We start from the raw sequence: 6,954 nt of genomic DNA, 5'->3' as shown, positions 1-6,954 counted from the left end.
TCTTCCTACTCAGGTTTCCTTCTTTCTCTTCCTCCTATTTCTGCCAGACGACCCCCACGGTCTTCCCAGGGAGGGGCTGGGGGCTGGTGGGTGTGATGAAGCATGTCATGTACCAACCGTCAAATGTCACTGGGCATCTCTGCGTTCCTGGCACCCAGCTCAGCCCTGAGGCCTGACCTGTGGGTAGTGACCCCAGGTCAGGCAGAGCTCTGGAGAGGGCCCCAGGAGGCAATGCTGGATGCAGCCCTAGGAATGCCAAGGAGATCCCAGCAAGGGCAAAGTTCTCTTAGTGAGGAAGACATTTAGTCGCCTTAGGATCCCTTGAGAGCAGAGATATTTGGAGCTAAAGAACTGCAAAGTTGGCCTTCCCTGGTGGTCCAGTGGTTAAGAATCCACCTGCCAATGCAGGGGACACGGGTTCGAGCCCTGGTCCGGGAAGATCCCACATGCCACGGAGCAACTAAGCCCATGCGCCACAACTACTGAAGCTCGAGCACCCAGAGCCTGTGCTCCGCAACAAGAGAAGCCATCGCAATGAGAAGCCCGTGCACCTCAGCGAACAGTAGCCTCCACTCGCCGCAACTGGAGAAAGCCCAAGCGCAGCTACGAAGACTCAGGGCAGCCAAAAATAAATAAATAAAAATTTAAAAAAATTAAAAAAGAATTGCAGAATCCACTCAGGGTTCATTCTGGTCCAGCACGGCAGACCCCAAGAGCAGGCAGGAAGGAGTGACAGGGAACCTGGCGCCAGCCCCCCTCTCCAGAGCCCCCACTGGGCAGGGTTTGGGGGTCTTCGGAGTTGTGAGCACAAAGCTGTCAGCCTCCCAGCTGGCAGAGCTGGTGCCAAGGGGCCCCAGCACCTGGATTGAAAGGTGACTTCTTTAAATGGGTCCAGCCACAGGAAGATTTAGAATGAAGCATAGGAAGGTTTAAGAGAATCTGAACCAAAGTGTTAGCATTTACAGATGAAGTGAAACTTGAACACATTTGGTAGTGCATGTTTCTGGAACATTTGAGACAACTTGGGGTTCACCATTTTAAATATTTAATCTATTGAGTGTAAGCGTTCTTGAAGCACCTGAGATTTTGTTGTCAGTTCAGACAAGCTAGAGTACATAAATGGAAGTGAAAGATACTTAATTTATAAATTCAGTTTGAAATGCTGAAAATGCTTGAGTTTGTCGATGGGACCAAATATTATTCAGAGGCCCCTTAAAAACAACTATAAAATCTGCTAGGCTTATGAAGGGAATATGGACTTGTAAAACTGAACTTAGCAGGTTAAAAAATTAGGTTTTGAAATTATAACTTTAATAAATCAAATCCTAATTATTTAAATTTAATGTAAATCTGAGTATAAACTCCTCGCTCAGGCCCGAAACCCTAACCCTCAGCCCCCATCCCTGGCCCTCTTGCCTGAGGAACAGCCTGCCCTGCCAGGTCCAGGCTCTGAGCTGCGACCCCAGGTCTGGCCCACCCTTTCTCCATCCTCCTCCTTGTCCCCCGCCTGTTGCAATGGGCACCAGAGGACACGCAAGGGCAGATACAGGCCCCGTGGAGCAAGAGGGCCTTCAGAGACAAGCTCTCCTGCTGCCACTGGGCCCCTCCCCCATGTTCTGGGGACACCTGCATGGCCAGAGCACCCCACCTCGGGGGCACCCGGCCAGCCGAGGATCCCCAGTCTGAGGCTGCCTCTCCAGGAGGGCCTGGAGGGCATCCCTGTCTTACTATGGGGAGCCCAGTACCTGGTCGACACCCCAAGAGCACTCATACCTTGTTGCTGGAGGTGCCCGGTGGCCGTGGGGCTTCTGGGGTCAGGCTTGTGTCTTCCCTGGGGTGGCCAGTACTCCCGGGTAGGGCGAGGGTGGGGTCCCTGGCCCCGTGGGCAGCCCTGAGCCTCTCTTCATTTGCCAAGTCAGCACAAGGTAAGTTGTTTTCCTGGCAGGGGCCACCCGTGACTTGTCCTATTTTAATGGGGAAGGCTTGGCCGGGGGTCACGCCAAGGGCAGGGCCCAAGCCACTATCACTGTCCTGTCACTCTTGGGCCGCAAAACATTCAGCTTTGAGGCCGGAGGGCCAGGAAGAGGGACGCATGCAAGGATTTCCTGCTGCCGAGTCCTCCTCCAGCTCGTGGATGGAGACACCCTCTCTGGGTGCTGGGATAAGCAAAGTCCAGAGCAAGAAGGGAGAGGGAACAGGGTGTGTCATGTGCAGCGGAAGCTTCCAGATATGGCTCCAGAGCCAGCACAGCAGATATGCTGTGTCGCACCCCCACCAGCCCATCTGACCAGGACTGGGGTGACTGCCGTGACTTGGGCATCATGTGCTGTCTGGCATGTAGGTGTCCAGCCAGTGGCCGGGCAGGTGCTAAGCCCTGAGGTAGGCTTCTGCGATGGACAAGTGGCCGTGCACAGGGTTGCGTGCTCTGTGGTGTCAGTCATGGGTTTTAATGCTTCTCGCCATCCCACAACCCACGTGAAAATATCCCATAACGAAGGGGAGGGGTGGTACGTGTGTCGACAAAGCCAAATGGGCAGCGTTTCTTGGTGGCTGTCACGGGGCACGTGGAGTGGTGGACCCTGGAAGGTTGTCCACGTCCCTACCCACAGCACCTGTGACGGTGACCTTCTTTGGAAATAGAGTCTCTGCAGATGTGACTTAGGATCTCGGGAGGAGTCCATCTTGGATTTAGGGTGAGACCTCAGTCCAGTGACTGAGATCCTTGTAAGAGGAGAGAGAGGAAGGTCCAAGATGCAGACGCAGGGGAGAAGGCCACGGGCTGAGGGGTCCCGCAGCCACCAGAAGCTAGAGGAGGCGGGAAATGGAGTCCCCCTCAGAGCCTAAAGGGGAAACAACCCTGCACACATCTTGATCTTGGACTTCCAGCCTCTAGAACCGTGAGAGAATCCATTTCTGCTGTTCCTAAACCATCAGCTTGTGGTTATCTGTTATAGCAGCTGCAGGAAACTACTACAGTGGTGCTGAAAGGCCTGAACTGATATTTTTAGGTATGTTTTCTTTCCTAAAGCTGTTTTTCTCAGGCTAATCTTAAAATTGGCTTATATTCCATCAGCCCACCCTGGCTGGGCCCTTAGAGGAAGGAGCTGCAGTGGGTGAATGTCGGCCTGCGATGCCACAAAACACCCCAATATGAGGCCCATTCAGTGATGGACGGCTGGCTGGCTACCAGCATGGCTGATCCAGCCTTTAAGGTCAAGGGGTGTATTTTTCAACAGGTACCTTAGGGAGACTGGAGGTCATGATTCCCTGCTCTGGGGGTGAACAGGATGCCTGAACTGGCAGCATCCTGGGGGGATGCTCCCCCCCTCCCCTGGTTGGCATCATCAGCTGCGTTGCTCCTGAGGCTGATGATTGACAGTGCTTGTAAGGCCCCTTCAAGCCCAAGGGGAATGGACGTGAAGTGGTCTTGATGACAGGCCACAGGACAGGATGGTGGGGGGCATCCCGACATGTCCTAGGCCCCTAGAGCACCAGAAACCCCAATGACACAGCACCCTCAGGCATGGGAATAGGTGTTAATTAGTATCTAGGTTTGGCCGGTGTAGCAGAGCCCCCAGCCACAGTGGCACAAACACGGGCAGCTTGCGGGCTAGCGCAGTGCAGGGTGTGGTCCAAAATGGAGCTTCAGCCATCAGAACCGTGCTCCAAGTAGGTAGGATGGAAAAGGAGGGGCAAGGATTCAAAATCATGTCGCCAAACGTCTGTTTTGGGTTGAATTGTGTCCCCTGAAAGTTCACATGTTGAAGTCCTCAGAATGGGACCTTATTTGGGGTCATTGCAGATGTAATTAATTCAGATGAGTTCGTGCTGGGGTAAGATGGGCCCCGGGTCCAACATGACTGGTGTCTTTGTTAAAAGGGGAAATTTGGACACAGAGAGAGACATGCATCGAGGGAAGATGGTGTGAAGAGACACAGGGCAAAGATGGCCGTCTACAAGCCGAGGACAGAGGTCTGGGTCAGATCCTCAGTCACAGCCTCAGAAGGAACCAGCCCTGCTGACACCTTGATCAACAACTTCCAGCTTCCAGAACTGGGAGATAATACATCTCTGAATTCCTTTCTCTACAGCATATGCAGGAATTTCTGGCATCTCAACCTTGTTTTAACACAGGGCCACTGAGTCCAGCTTCCAGGCAGTCGGCTGCCCAGGCAGACTCAGCTGACCCAGATCGCTGGGTGCCCTGTGGGACTGGTCCACTCTCTCAGAATCCATCCTACACACATTCTGCAGAGTTTGGTCAACAGAAACTCAACTTCCTGCAGTTCTCCTGGCAGCTAAGTCTTTCCAATCCGGGTCTGACTTTTTTTTTTTAAAATAAATTTATTTATTTATTTATTTATTTATTTATTTATTTATTTATTTATTTTTGGTTGCGTTGGGTCTTCGTTGCTGTGCGCGGCCTCTCTCTAGTTGCGGTGAGCGGGGGCTACTCTTTGTTGCAGTGTGTGGGCTTCTCATTGTGGTGGCTTCTCTTGTTGCGGAGCACGGGCTCTAGGCACACAGGCTTCAGTAGTTGTGGCATGCAGGCTCAGTAGTTGTGGCTCGTGGGCTCAGTAGTTGTGGCACACGGGCTTAGTTGCTCTGTGGCATGTGGGATCTTCCCGGACCAGGGCTTGAACCCATGTCCCCTGCACCGGCAGGCGGATTCTTAACCATGGCGCCACCAGGGAAGTCCCCAAGTCTGACTTTGTGTTGGGACTTGGCCCTCTCAGGTCGTAAGGGATGGAGCTGGGCCAGGGAGCTTTGGGGGGAACTGACTTTTCTCTTACAAAGTAACCTCTTCAAGGGATGTCATGACAGGGTCTTCAAGTATGGGGACAACTTTGCCCAGAGAGGGGAAAGGGGCTGTGAAGCGTGATGGGGACTCCTGGAAAGTAGGGGTCGGGGTCCCCTGGTCTGCCATATTCCCCCTACCCCCCTTCTCTGGGCCCCACCAGTGCACCAGCTTTTCCTGAGTGCAGCCGGGGAGGCCACAGATTCACCTTCTGTGTCTCTTTTTTTTTTTTTTAAATAAATTTATTCATTTATTTATTTATTTTTGGCTGTGTTGGGTCTTCGTTGTGGTGTGCGGGCTTCTCATTGCGATGGCTTCTCTTGTTGCGGAGCACGGGCTCCAGGCGCATGGGCTTCAGTAGTTGCAGCACACGGGCTCAGTAGTTGTGGCTCACGGGCTTAGTTGCTCCGCAGCATGTGGGATCTTCCCGGACCAGGGCTCGAACCCGTGTCCCCTGCATTGGCAGGCGGATTCTTAACCATTGCGCCACCAGGGAAGCCCATCTGTGTCTCTTTTGTAACAATCTGAATCTGCCGTGTGTGGCTCTGGGCTCAGTTTTATGGCTGCGAGAGATGAGACCCGCTGGCATAGGCAGGTTCCCACCTCCCTAAGGTGAGCGGTCAGGGGCTTGAGCCCGTCCCTGTCCGCCAGGTGGTTGGGCTTCCTTCGAAGTCCCCACCCACCACAGAGTTCATATCATTGGCATATCATTCCTGGTCAGCACAGGTAGCCACTGGGGGCCCAGGACGCCACATCCTGTCCCTGAACACGCATGGCTGCTCAGGGCCTCTAGCCACGCCTGGACCAGGCTGCCAACCCCAATTTTCTGGAAGGTTATTTTCTGCAACGCACTCCAGAGATTATGGAAAGGAAACTGGGTCACTCATAAAACTGACAGGCCCAGGTACAAGTGGAGACACAGCCAGCTAACGCCACAGGAGCCCCCTGGACACCACGGCTCCGGGCTCTGGGCTCCCTGGCTTTCATTTCTTCTCCTTTATGATGCAAGTGTTGGGGCCCTCCCCTCCTGCTAGACACAGAAGGAGAGCCGGGGAACCAGCAATAGCTAGAATGGGACACATGTCCAGTTCAAACAACCCAAGAAACGAAGCACTGCATGCTGCCGAAAGTGACCTGTCCCTCACTGAGGAGTGACCGTGCTCAGGGAGGGCTGCATCGACTCAGGCCCGAAGCCTGGCGACTGAGTGATCTGCAGGGCAGTGAAGGCGGGGCAGGAGGCAGGAGGTTAGGGGCTTTCGCACTGCCAGCTGTGTGTCTCATCAGGCTCTGGGACCACCCCACACATACACACACACTGGTGGGAAGGAATCCCAGGAGGCTTGGGAAGCCCAGGGTCAGCAGTGAGAGGAGGTGGGATGCCTGCCCATCTCCAAGCCCCTCCTCCCAGAAGCCCCTGCACCGTGGGCTGAGCTTGCCCTCTGTCCATGCCCTGCATGAGCCCCTGCAGCCTCTCTGCATTGCCCCGCCCTGTGAGTGGCTGCCAGGGGTGGGTCACAGTTTCCTCCTTTGAGTCCCCTGGCCTGGCTGTGGTAGGATAATCTTCCGGCCTGGGGATGCAGGCCCTAGGGGTCTCTCCCTCAGGAAGCCCTCTGCCGGCCAGCCCTTTGGAAGGTCTTGGAAGGTGGTGAAATTGCTGCCTTATAAGGATTCGGGTCTCCATGGCTTCCGGCTCCCCTCCAGGGGTCCCAAAGGACCAGAGCCTGGGTGCTTTGTCCTCCTGGCCAGGGTCCACCCGGGCCTGGCCTCTCAGTGGGAACTGAGGAAGTGAGCCAGGGTGGGTCTGGGCTGGTTCCAGGTACAGGGCCTGGGTGATCCCAGATGAGGAAGGATCCTCTTCAAATCCATTCTACTTCATGAAGGAGAGCTCAGCAGGGAGGGCCCCTTGCTCTCCAAACTCCCTGGATTCTGTGCCTGCCTAGGGCCCTGCAGTGCGCTGCAGGTGGGCCGCAGTGGCCGTCCTCACCTCCACCTCCCCAGGCTGCAGAGGTGCATGGTGCCAACAGTGGCAAAGGGTGTGGTTGGTCAGTGAGGAATCGGATTCAAGACTGGGCCCTGGTCACCTGGTGCTGTTAAGGGATGGGGGTGGAGAGTTTTCTCGGCTCGCCCTCTGTAAAGGAAGGGGCTGGCTCTGGACA

This window comes from Balaenoptera ricei, chromosome 8, assembly GCF_028023285.1.
Source record: "Balaenoptera ricei isolate mBalRic1 chromosome 8, mBalRic1.hap2, whole genome shotgun sequence".
Classification (NCBI taxonomy): Eukaryota; Metazoa; Chordata; class Mammalia; order Artiodactyla; family Balaenopteridae; genus Balaenoptera; species Balaenoptera ricei.
The sequence above is the reverse complement of the archived record's forward strand: the minus strand, read 5'-3'. Positions refer to the sequence as shown.